Here is a 12,773-nt window from a genome sequence, read left to right on the forward strand (position 1 = left end):
AGCAGGAGTAAATGTGCTTCCAGGATGAAAATAGAAAGAGGTATCACCTTCCTTTAAGGGAGTGAAGAAGAAGAGATGTTGCTTTACAGTAATTATAATTGTATTTATATAGGGCCTCCTACCCCTGACAAGGCCTTGAAGTGCTTTTCAGAGACCAGCACGCTACTCTGGAACTCAAAAAAGATAAGTGGTGGATTAGTATAGGGAAGTAGGTTAACTGGAACAGTGCACATTTGAGTCTGTTAGTTGGATTGAATAGAATAAAGGAGGAAGAGGGAAGGGAAAGAGTCCAGAAAGTGTGATTTGGGAGATCATAGTAGTAAAATGGGGTTTGGAGTGAGTCGAAGGAGGCATAAAGGAGGGAAGAGTATAGAATAGGTAATTTGGGGAGATCAATGTGCACGAGTACCGTCCCAGGAGGCATGCATCAAGACTGGCATGTGAAAATATTTGTTTGCCGGTTGTCTTCAACTGTTTAATTCACTGTCAGTTGGGGTGAAAGGGATTGAGTTTGGTTCAGGTGGCTGGGTGTGCCTGTACTACTAAACTCCCATGGTGGGCCATCATTGGAGCAGAAAATTAGAGTCTCTAGCAGCAGGCTATGTCATTTTGCACTTGCTTGTTCACTGGAGGGCAAAATCATGGCTCGCCCACACACCCAACAGCACATCAGTGAAGGCCTCATGAAAAGGCAAAAGAGGTTCCTGGCTTGTATGTGTCGGATTCAAGAACTCCATCAAGATATTTGTTTATTCAATTTTCTGCATATGCAGGTTGAGATCCAGGACTTCCTTCAACTGTGGTAAAGGAGGAGGATTCTTCAGTGGCTATAGCCTGATTAGGGAAGGATAGTGCAGTGGCTGGGGAGGAGTCCAGCCCACTGGCATCCTGAAGTTCTTCAAGTGCATTCCTATCATCATAATAATCATCAGTATAACCATCATCATGCTGGGGTTATATTTCATGATTAGAGAGGGCATAGTATTGCATTCTTGGTGGGATTGATCCTTTGAATCTTAGAAAACTCTTGGATCTGGATCCAACCTTGATGCTTGGGCCGGTGGCAGAGGTCAAGGCATCGCAATCGGCCTCGGTTTTTGCACTGAGGCTGGAGCTGGTGGCACTCAACTCTGGGACAAGAATGAACTTGATTGGAAGTCGATTGGCACAGTCAGCATCTGGGAAGGGATCACCAACAGGGATACACCTGGCAGACACCTCGGATCATTGTGGCCCAAAAGGCGCTCTAGAGGTATCTAGCCTGGTGCTAAAAATCTTGTTAATAGTCTCTATCAGATAATGCATATCATTGGCTGTGGGTGTCTGCTGCGATAGATTGTCGAGTGGTGGACCGCAAGAGTAAAGCTGTCTTCTAAGCAAAGAGAAATGTTAAATTTGATGTTGCACATGTCTGTCATATTTCCAAATGCAGAATTATTCAGCCATTCTGCATGTCTACATTTTCTGCTGATGATTTGATTGTTTTGATATATGTATTTGTAAAGCGCCACTATCACTTGAAAAGGAGCATCCTGGCACTATGAGGAAATAAGAAAAGATATTCAGACAGACATGAGATGTATCTCAATTTATACGAGTGAAGAACAGAATGCGTCAGTGGAATGAAAGATCCAAGTATTCAAGGCTTTCCTGAATTGGGTGTCTGATTCCATTTACCGCAACTGTGTAGGCATGAAGTTCCATGCTCTGGTTCCCAGGACCGCCAAGGATTTTGATCCTTTTGTTTTGTACTTAAAGGTAGGGAAATTTAGTAGGTTTGCTGAGAAGGATCAAAGTGTCCTAGCAGTGATATACGGAGTTAACCTGGCTGCTAAGTATTTGGGTCCTGAATCTCTAGAGGCTTTAAAGGTAATCAGCAGAAGCTTAATTAGAATTATTTTTTGAATAGGCAGTCAATAAAGGGTTTTAAGGGCTGCAGTGGCAGAAGATCAGCAGAGAAGTTTCAGCACCAGGTGGGCCGGGCCGCTGCATGTTGTAAAATATGTTACTTTTTTAGTACTTGTTTGTTAACTCCTGCAAACAGGTTGTTACAGTAGTCTAATCTAGACAGGATAAGTGCTAATGCCACTGTATTCCTTGCAGAGTAGGGAATGAGATCACATTTTTAAAAAGACTTTTGATAAGCTTGAAGTACCTCCCAGCCACTGCGAGGGCTCCAAGCTGAAACGAGAGAGAGGCATCGAATTTTACCCCGAGATTCTTAACTACTTCTATAGTATTGGGCAGATCAGGCACATCTTCTGGCCACCGTTGGGTCGGATTGAAGGGATTATCCTTGTCTATTAACATTATCTCAGTCTTATCCGTATTACATGTAAGATGGTTGAGTCTCATCTAACGGATGACCTCTGAATTTTTAGAAATCCATAACAGGTGTAGATTTCCAGAACTACTCATACAGTGATTTGTGAATCTCATTAAAGTTGGATATTTGTCCAAATATAGTTGCAATTCTATGAGATTTATCAAATTTATGGAGACTTTGTAATCAGACTAACTGATAAAATACCAAAATAGTTTCAACATTTTAAAAGAAGCATTTTAATTAAGTCATCCAGTTTTCTATTTTTACTGATTTTTACGGATAAATACAGACAGAAAGCCGTCTTTCCTGTCTGTACTTATTTTCAAAAGCAGAAAGATACAGAAAATTGTATTCCTTGTAAGTGACTCTCCTTGTTGTCCTTCATGAATTCCGGACCAACTGCTAACCAGATAGGCACCATGGGGATTTAAAAACAGGATCAGATTTCTTTAAATACAGGCATATGTTAATATATAATCATATGTAAATGCTAATATTTACCTTTACCTTTGGATGTAGTGTTTTATTATATTTGGCAGCCTATTTTACTAAAATGCAACAGGAAGCAAAGCATGAATGTATTTTTATCAGTTAAATAAATGTAGAAAAAGACCATTCTATGACTCAATTTATTTTGAAAACATAAATGAAATATGGATAAATACCAATAAAGTGGCCCAAAAATAAATATGGGTAAATACAGACAAAAATAATAAAAACAAAATACCATAAAACTGTCAGCCCTAATTTTAATAATTATCAATAAAGTCACATTTGAATGTCTCCCTAACCTTTGATGCCCTCCTGAAACAGAGACAAGCTATCTGGCACACACTGACAATGCACATTCTTTTTTAAAAAAATTTTTACGTACTTTTAAATAGCACAAACTTGACCGAAGGTATCGGGTATAAGAGCGCTTTACATGAGCGCCAGTTGCGTTACATGAGGACACACTAATTTTTTTTAGGCTCAGGGAGATTAAGTGATTTGTCCAAAATCACAGGATGTTGTGCTTCCTTGCCGATTCCCCAGATTTAGAGGTCAACTGCCCTTGCCATTAGGCCAACTCCTCTCCCATTCTTTATTAATATTCCTCTGATGAATTTCTCCAGCCCCATCATCTCACTTCGTTATGGTCTGTCTCTATAGATCACTATATACTTTTACAATTTTTTCATGCTTCAGCGAATGTGCAAAGATTATTCATGTTGTGCGTTAATTAAAAAGTATAGTAAGACAAGTGGGACTACAATGAAAATATGTTTACGGTTGGGATCATTGCTCTAGATCCAAGTTTACATGTCTCCTTGGTTGTTTGAATTTGAGTTCAATACTGTATGCAACTAGTAGTTAATTTGAGCTGGTGAATGCCAGTGAGGCCTATTGGCACATATTCCATGGGACTCATACTCTTTTGGTCCTTTCAACAGAAGGTGGTTTCATGGAAAATTCTCAGACTGCCTTTTATTTCCAGGCTGAGGTCAGGAATGTATAATACAAAGTGTCTGGGTGACCACACCTCAGTCAGTTTGCAGAGGAGTCCAAAAGAGTTAATTAGCCCAGAAAAGGTCTTCTAAGTGAACATACCAATGTGGCTCAGTGAGTTGAGCCTTTAAAACAGCTGGAGATCTGCACTTCATCACTTCCTCTCCTGGTAAGACTAAATCAGTTTGAGTGACTGTAAGAAACTGGTATGCTGGTTGAGGGGAGTGAAAACTTACTCAAGCAGAAACCACAATCATTGTCAGGGTGAAGTCACAAGTGAACTGCAACTTAACCTGTGCTTAACCCCCCACTAGCTTGGCATGGAGCAGTTAGGCTTAACTTAGAGGCAAGGTGCAGAGGATTTGGTCAACACTTCAAGCAGTAACACAGTGGAAATACAGCGCAAAATGATCGCACACAAGACATTGAAAATAGATTGATCATTAATAAATAAAAGAAAAACAAAATTATAAAAATCCAAATATTAGAACCTGGTATATGCAGTTTTAAAGTTTTGGGTGAAAATAGGCCAAAAAGCACAAAGCACCAACTGTGGATATCTGATTGTGCCGGATCAGGACAAAGTCACATGTTCAGGCCGACCCCAGTTATGGCCACTTAACAATAGTGTGCTAGCATAACTTATATCCTGGTTGCAGAGAGTTGTGAAGTCACATGTCAGGGATGCGTTGAGTTCAAAGAGATGAGAGACTGTTGTGCGAGGTCCTGCATCATCATTGAGGATCCCATCTGCAACGGCTTGCATTGCAAAGTTCGGCGTTGAGTATTCATAGCGCAGTCGATGCGATGCATCATTTCCAAGGAGCTGCAAGTCTGTGATGTGAGAACCTGCACTGATGTTGAGGCTGCCTAAAAAATATCACAAGCATGCACCTCTGTCAAAGAATTAATGTAAACCCACTAAGTGAATGCACTCTTCGACCTAATGCCGCTACCCAACTTTTGAGAACTTATCCAAGCAAAGATTGTGAAAGATGTAGGTACAACTCTTTAGTTAATCACAAATTTAAAAATGTACTTGCACAGGGGGAGGCCCTGATTGCATACAATTTAGACAGGTTAACCTCTTCTTGAAAAAGACAATCATAGACCCCACAGATCTAAAATGCTTCTATCGCAAATTCAACCTACCCCATATCATAAGCCTTCTTAAAAATTTTATTGTGAAGCAGCTAAAGGAAATCTTAAAGAAAAGAAAGTAATCTCCTTGATGATTGATATTTGGGTTTAAGGCCTGGAAGCAACATAAAGACAGCTATCTTACAAATAGTGAATGACACTCTGTAAATAATAGACAAGGGAGAAATATTCACCTTAAGTTCTCCTCTCCTCACCAGTATTTGACATGGTCAATCACACCTCTCCTCTAAAACTCTTGGAAAACTGTCTGTAGATCAGGGACATGGTTTTAAGATAGTTTGAAATTTTACATTAGCAACCAGACCCAATATGGAAAACTAGTTCCGGATACCCCCGCAGTAAATGTTGGCCTATAGACAAGCTAGCTCAAATGCCACCATAAGCCCCCCTAACCTTACCAGAGAGCAAATGGACTCAGGCAACCACTTAACATGACAATCCTTATCACTCAGGGATTGTGGAAACAGTTCACAATATTTTGCTCAGTCACTCGTGCTTACTTTCTCTCAGAGAAGTATACAGAATACAAGGTTGGACATTTTCAATATATTTATTGAACCGACGTTATTCTTTTTTTTAATAAATATTTTTATTGAGGCATTTTTTTTATTGTCAGTATACATCAATTTCACATTTGGCACATATGTGGTCACAGGGCAATGCACATCTCTTATTTGGTTACAAAAATCTACCATTTACAGCAGCATTGGTATATGTTGGTTTACAGTACTGGCACTAGGTTCTCAGTAGACACTTCCTCCCTCCTCCCCACGGGTGTCTGTTCGTTTAGGCCTTCCTCTACCAGGGGTGCAAAAAAAGTCTGTGACCCCCCCTGTGTATCATTAAGTTCTAGCCCGTAATACCTGAGCCACGGATGCAAGCTCTTAAAAAATGTATGTGGGCAGCCTCTCACTTTATGTCACTTGCTCCGCCCCCATGTACTTGTCCATCCCGACTTTCCACTTCCCAAGGTTGGCAGACTCCGGCGCTCCCCATTTTCTGGCTATTGCTCTTTTGGAAACTACCAAGCCTAGATTGCACAGGATAAGACTTCGTCTGGACAGGTCTTTGTCTGAAGGTATGCCCAGCAACACATATTTGCCGTCTTTCGGTAACTGGAATCCTAGTATATCACTTAACTCTCACATTATTTTGGCCCAATATCTTTGTATGTGTGTGCATTCCCACAGGGTATGTATGAATGTGCCACTTTCTATCTTGTAGAGGAGGCAAGCAGGGGATTCTTCCCATTCCGTGAAGACGAGATATTGTTACTTATGTTCTATGAAGGATTTTAAGTTGAATTAAACGCAACCACAATTTGATTGCAGCCTCCCTCGGGTACATTAGAGCCGCCTCTTAGTCTATATTTAACAGGTTCCCCAAAGTTATATCTCATCTTTTTCTCAGGGCTTCTAGGTTGTCTGGGATACTAATAATAAGGGTCTGGAAGGTCCAGGATACGGTCTTCTCTGAACCTTCCCTTGCAGGAGTCTGCCCTCCAGCGGCGCGAACTCGGGAATACGCACAATATCTATTCCCTCTGCAGACCACGCCTGTTATAGTTGCATGTACTTATACCTCTGTCTGTCCCCCATCTGGAATTCTTGCTGCAAGGCTCCAAACGAAATAAAAGTGTTTTTCTTTATTAGGTCCTCAACTGTAGAGATTCCTATTGTGTCCCAGCCTTTGAACCCCTTCGGTTTCCTTATTTTCGGAAGACGCGTATCTTCCCATTATGGGGTCTGCCTCGTTACCAGCACATTTGTATCTCTGCACCCTTCAATGCCTCTAATGCCCTCTGAGTCGCAGGTAGCAAGCATTTGGCACCCCTCCCCCTTATATGTAGTGTAAGTGTGAGTGCACCTCGAATTGGCTTTGCTCCAATGCGGATGTCGGGTGTGATCGTGGCAGGTGTCCCCACTCATTTATTGCTATCAGGTGTGCAGCTCGGTAATATGATCTGATATCCTGGAGGGCTATACCCCTATTAGACTGATTTAGTTGCAATGTGCTAAGGGCAATCCGTGGTTGCCCCTATCTCACAGGAGCATGCGTACCTCATTTTGACTATTACCCTAAAATGTCCTCCGGGATCTTGTAGTGTGTGTTTTGCAGGATGTATAGAACTTTGGGGTGCGTAATCATCTTATACATTGCTCTTTACCCAATAATGTTAGAGGCAGCCTCCGCCACCTTTCCAGTTTCCACATCAGCGTGAAAGTCTGTCACTACCCTACGAATGTTATGTGTGAGGCAGCATGAGATGTCTGTAGATATGTACATCCCCAAATATTTAAACCCTTCGGTGGTTACTTGCAATTCCCTGGGGAGATCTTGTATCTCAGGGGCCTTCCCACTGGGTAAAGAATTGATTTGCCCTCGGTAATCTTGTAGCCAGTGTGATCTCCGTATTTCCCTAACACTTGGGAAAGGCTCTGAATCGTGGATGAAGGACATTGTCCACATAAAGCGAGATGCATTCTTCCCCTCCACCTGGCGTGAACCCCTTCACCCTCGGGTATGCTCTTACAAGGCATGCTATCAGCTCCAGGGTCAACACAAAGAGCATCAGGACGATGGGCACCCCTGTCTAGTGCCTCTTTCTATTGCAAACTCATCTGACACTGCCCAGTCAACCTGCACCCTCACCATCAGTGATCTGTAGAGTAGCTCAATTCATGCTGTGAATTTGGGACCAAACCCAAACCTCCTTAACGTCTACCACATGAAGGGCCAGTAAACTGCATACAACGAGAGCAACATATGAAGCTCTGTTCTGTCTTGAACCGTACTCATCCAATTTGCTAGGCGCTGTAGATTAAACCATGTCGCTCTCCCGGGTTTGAACCCCGACTGGTCGGCGTGTATAAGGGAGGTGACCATTGGGGTCAATCTATTTGCTAGGATGGAAGCTAATACCGTCACCTCCACAATGAGGAGAGAACCGGCTGGTATGCCCCACAATCAGTTGCCGGCCTCCCGGGCTTGTGAATCCGCAAATCAGGGGGTAGAATGCCCTCTTCTTGAGACCCCTGAAACATATCAAGTAGGTGTGGTCCCAGAAGTGCAGAGTTTGTCTTGAAGAGTTCTGCAGGCAAACCGTTAGGTCCTGGAGTTTTCCCTGTTTTTTGTTTGTGTATAGCACCGTCACCTCCTTGAGCGTAATCTCTTCCTCTAGGGCTTCCCGGTTTTCTGGGGACAGGACTGGGAGGTGTATTTCACTGACAAATTCTTGGATCTGAATGTACCCCCTGTTTCTTTTCTGTGTATAGATCAGCATAATAGTCTGCAAAGGCATTGGAAATGTCCTGTGCTGTGGTGAAGTTTTGCCCGTCTCTTTGGATGGCCTTCACCCATCTGGATACCATCTCCTTCCTACCCAACCATGCCACAAACCTCTCTGTCCTATCCCCTCTTTCATAGAGGCGATGTCTCAAGACAAAATAAAGCTGTTTCGCCTCCCGTTGCGCCAGTGATTGATATTCTGCGCGGGTGACACTTATCTGAGGGTGGACTAACTGGTACTCTTCCCCCACGTCTTGTTCCAATTGCAGGAGTTTGCTCTTGAGTGCTGCCACAATGTCCTATGTCTCTTTTCTGTTCTTGTATGCGATCACGTTTTGAGCTCTGTCTCTAAGCACAGCCTTGAAAGCCTCCCATAGGATCACTGCAGAAGGTACTGTTCCTTTATTTTCTAGAAAGTACAGCTCCAATTCTACCCTTACCTCCTTGCCGTCCCTGGGTCTCTAAGATCCCAAGCGTTTAGCCTCCATCCCCTGTCCTGTCACAGGTCTCCTTACCCATTGTGAGCCACAGGGGGGAATGATCTGGCAGTCCTCTCGCTAAGTATTCCACCCCATCACCTTACCCATTCCCCCTGCTGGGGCAAAAAAATTATTTAGTCTGGAGAATACCCCAGGGGGCCCCTAAAAATAGGAAGCCCGGTCAGCCGGGTAATATCGGTACCAGATGTCTTGTAGTCGGTGAGGGCAAACTCAGCCAGTCTTGTCCCTCCAGATGGGTCCATGACAGGGTCTGCCACATCATTAAAATCACCACCCACTAGGTGCAGGGAGGAGTCCCCAGCCAGCAGTACCTCTGTCATCTTTTCTAGTATCTGTCATTGTAGCTGTGGGGCAGGATAAACACTGACTATTGTTATATCCATGTGTCCCCATGTTCCCTGTACCGCCACATATGTGCCACTTGGGTCGGACCATCTGTTGGAGATCTGAAAGGGTATAGTCTTCCTGATGAGTATTGCAACCCCCCCATAACCAAAGGTAAATCCGGCAACGGCTAGGGTAGTATATATGCCTCTCCTCAGGAAAAAGCGGTATGTCCCTGTAAGGTGTGTCTCCTGGAGGAGCACTATGTCCGGCTTCAGTCTCTTCAGGTATTTGGCAACCAGGCCCCTTTTAATTTGGTGTCCCAGCCCATTTACTTTCCAAGTCAGTACTGTGTAGCCCTTTTCAGCCGTATCCCGTGGGGTTGGCCCTGCCATATCTGCACTAGATGTAGCATCCCAATTTCCTGCCAATGTCTTGATGTGTGTTTATATGCCACTTTGTGCCATTGGTAGAATTCGGATTGCCTCCATTTGTAACTCCACTCTGAACCTTCATCCCCAACCTCCCCCAACCCACACTCTCCCACTTCCCATGCACTTTCCCCCAAATGTCAACATGACAGCTGTGTCTCAGGATAGCCTGAGAGGTCTATATCCCTCCATACACCCCAACAATTAAGTTAATTAACTGATCGGAGCGAGGTGACCCGCACTTAGATTTTTCCCTGCCAGGGCTAGTTAAGCCACTTTGGGCGCCTAGCTATCTCTTGCTGTCCCTTCGGCATCCGACATGCCTTGGATCTTTAGCCTTCTCCACGCCCATCTGGTCATGTAGGTCGCGGCATCTCTCAGATTCCATCTTTCACCTCCCGCTACTCTAGCCTATTGATTTTCTGCAATAATGGGTGGTCACTATCCAATCACTCTGAGTGGTTCATTTCCGGAGGGTCTGGTGCGGCTTGCCTCCCGGGTAGACCTCCCACGCATGACAGTTCCCTTGACCCTCGATTTGAGTCCTCTTCCGAGTCTAGGTCTTGCTTCGCTCGCTCAGCGGTCACTTTAAACCTTCTGGGTGTGCCGCAGTGAGATTCAGGCCCAAGCCCCAGGCGGCATTTGATCTTGGCTCTTATAGTTTTAGGCCTTACTACTGTCTCTGGAGTCCAGAACTGAGAGCCTCTCTGTTCTGTACTTCGCACCCAGGGGGGGTCTCTCTTCAATCCATGACCATGCCTCCTCAGTGGGTCTGAAAGAAGAATTTCTTGACTTGAAATATTACTTGAAGCTTAGCTGGGAAAAGCAGCATGTATTGAATTCAGAGGTTTTTCAAATTTTCTTTTACAGAGTCAAAGGTTCTTCTCTGATTCTGAACTCCATTATTTTTGCATTTTCCATCCGGACCTTTCCCAGGCATCTCATTTCAAGTAAGTCTCTATCCTGCTAATTTATGAAGCAAGCCCACACCCAGCCTCTCTTAGGTCTTTAAGGGGGACTTTCACACTGCCTCCTTAACCCAGGGCTCTTGGCTGTTCTCGTCGGCTCCCATCAGGTAGCCCCGGCTCCTCTCTCCCGGGTCTGCCAAACCGCGACCTGGGTCCGCCACATATGTCTCTCGCAGGAGTGCCGTGGAGGGGTAGCTCACTCAGCATTAGTCTCGAGACTCCGCAGACCCACAGTGGCTCCTGGCTTTTCCAGCTACCTTCTTTGTCGGCTCCCCTTCTCTGCTATGTAGGCAACCTCCACTGGGCTGGAGGTTGCTTTTTCTTAAGTACGTTGGGGCTGGCTTACATCTTTGTCCGCCTCCTCTCTCTGCCGCAGATCTGTCAGAGCCCTTTCCGTAAGGTTGCAGATCCCGGAATCTTCCCGCAACCGCATCATCAGGTACAGTGAACCTTCAGAACTTCGATTAATCCATTAAAGTCATGTTTGAAGGCAGGATTATTGTCTGCATTTAAGTGGGGCAGCCGGAGCTCTGGCTGATGCATCTAGTCAGCCTGGTTGCTGGCCACCCCCCCCCGAACCAACGAGATTCATGAATAAAATACATATGCTGCAATAATTACAAGACAGAAGCAGGTAAACATGATTACAAGCACCAAAAGAGTGAAGAGTAGATACATTTTAACCATGGTGCTGAAACAATGAATATATGCAGGCATATATATACAAAATACGGTAATCTAACATACTCATACAATGTGGATCCCCACTCTGAGTGTACCTACAGTATTTATGGGTGTAGAGCCAAGAATACCTCAAGAGACAATTCAACCCCATTACATGATAGGAGAGCAGGAAGGACCCCATCTTGGTCTGGAGTTGGACACCCGTCACACAATGTCAGACCAGTGCATGGTGATTTCTCAGCATGCAGAAACCTTCCTTTTCAGCAGAAGCGTCTCCTCTGCCTATCTATCAGGATGGCTATTATTTATAATAAAAAGCAGCCATCACGATGTGTATGTTAGATTAGTGAAGTTATGTAAATAGCCTTGTTGCCCCATGAATAAAGATAGGATGACTTTTTTACCTGGTGCATTGAGAGGCCTACTACATGATGCTCAAGGCTTTGTGATAATATTGTGTGAAGCTAGATGTGTAAAACGTAGTTCCAGAGAAATTAATCCATGTTGTGCATGCAAATGTGTGCAAAATGTTCACAGATGAATGTTATTTTCTAGAATAATGTCAGAAATAAACTGCTTCGCTACATGGGCCTAACTCGAGAATATAACACCCACTACTAATCCTAAGGGTCGCTATATATATTATAAAAGCTATCTAAATAGCCAGCATATCATAGAATGAAATATAAGGTAAAAACTACTCTGAACATCGTCTAAAAGCAAGCTTCCCTTTAAAATATTAATTAAAACCTTTTAGTTAGTTTACTGTTTAAAAATCATAAGCACTCCAAAAGCCATGGTGCCTAGAAAAATAAAAATAAAACCAAAACTGTTTTGGGCAAATTTCTATTTCTAAAAAGAAGCCAAATTGTTCCTAAATGAAAAAAGGCCAATTATTTCATGTGTTCCGAGTGGCAGACACAACATTGATGTTGTCCATAACCGCAGACGACGATCCCAGAGGCGCACCTCTAAGCAGATTTATGGAGTAAAGTTGATTCCATCCAGTTCCTGTAGCAGCAGCTGAGGGAGGGACTGCATCCTGTATTCGTATTATATAGCCGTTGTCCAAGTCACTAGGAGCCAAAGCCTCCCAGGGTGGTTCAAGAAATGCATTGATCTGCAATGGAAGACATTGGGGACAACAATACACATGGGCTGTTAACGGGTACAGCAGTACATCAATGTCCAAGGGCGTAACCAATTGTGATCCTAGGCATATGTTCAATGCACATTTGTGGATCCAAAGCAGGCAGTAGAATACAGGTTATATGCAGTTGACCCAAACAGGCCAAAAGGACAAGAACTAGTGCTCGTCGAGTTCTTAAGTCGTAGTGTGGCAAACATGTAAACCATGCACAAGCAATGCTGTCTCCATTCTGAATCAAACTGGGACATCCATTGCAGAGCAGACAAATTACAATCAGGATTCCTGCCAAAAGTAGCAGGACAAGCGGGAGCCCTCCAAAAACCCTTCCCAGCATGGAGTGTATGAATGATGAAATAACACAGAAGATTGTCTGAAAGGAGCTAACCAGTCCAAAGCCGGTACATTTAAAAAAGTGCACTATTCCTTTAGCATCAGAAATGTTAAAGAAACGAT

The sequence above is a fragment of the Lissotriton vulgaris genome, chromosome 6, assembly GCF_964263255.1.
Source record: "Lissotriton vulgaris chromosome 6, aLisVul1.2, whole genome shotgun sequence".
Taxonomy (NCBI): domain Eukaryota; kingdom Metazoa; phylum Chordata; class Amphibia; order Caudata; family Salamandridae; genus Lissotriton; species Lissotriton vulgaris.